The sequence below is a fragment of the Poeciliopsis prolifica genome, unplaced genomic scaffold (genome assembly GCF_027474105.1).
Source record: "Poeciliopsis prolifica strain line A6 unplaced genomic scaffold, Auburn_PproV2 SCAFFOLD124, whole genome shotgun sequence".
Classification (NCBI taxonomy): Eukaryota; Metazoa; Chordata; class Actinopteri; order Cyprinodontiformes; family Poeciliidae; genus Poeciliopsis; species Poeciliopsis prolifica.
The window spans coordinates 355,001-355,721 of NW_026562499.1; positions in this window are offsets into that span (position 1 = coordinate 355,001).

Consider the following 721-nt stretch of genomic DNA (forward strand, 5'->3'; position numbering starts at 1 on the left):
AAATACTAAACTCAATTAAATAATATAAAATTGTGAACAAGACATTTTGAATTGTAACATTTTTTTAAACAAAAAAATTTTTTAGCTTCATTTTTTAAAAAATTGAAATCACAAATTTTTTTCTCCTGACTTAAAAAAATGATTTGCAAAACAAACTTCTTTGCACATGTCAGAAATCTTTGTTTGCGATTCTCACATGACATCTGGGCAGAGCCTGGAATCAAACCAAAGATTTCTGATGTGTGCAAATAAAAGTTTATGTTTGCCCGTTCACTGATGACAGAAGCAGTTTGATTGATTATTACATACATTATATCAATCATGGTAATTCAGGATGAATTCTTTCTATTTCTAAATGAAATAGAAATGGAATAGAATAGAAATGTTGGACTTTTATTTACCTAACACTAGAATAAATGCAATGTGCATCATGCTCCAAAGAAAATGAGAAAGTTGGACACATATCCATGATGGAGATGATTCTGGTTTTGGACAAGCGATGTGCCCCTATTGCATAAGACACCTGGCTGCCTCACCTGCAGCCTCACCTGCTGCCTCACCTGCTGCCTCACCTGCTGCGTCACCTGCAGCCTCACCTGCTGCGTCACCTGCAGCCTCACCTGCTGCGTCACCTGCTGCCTCACCTGCTGCCTCACCTGCTGCCTCACCTGCAGCCTCACCTGCTGCGTCACCTGCTGCCTCACCTGCTGCCTCACCTGCT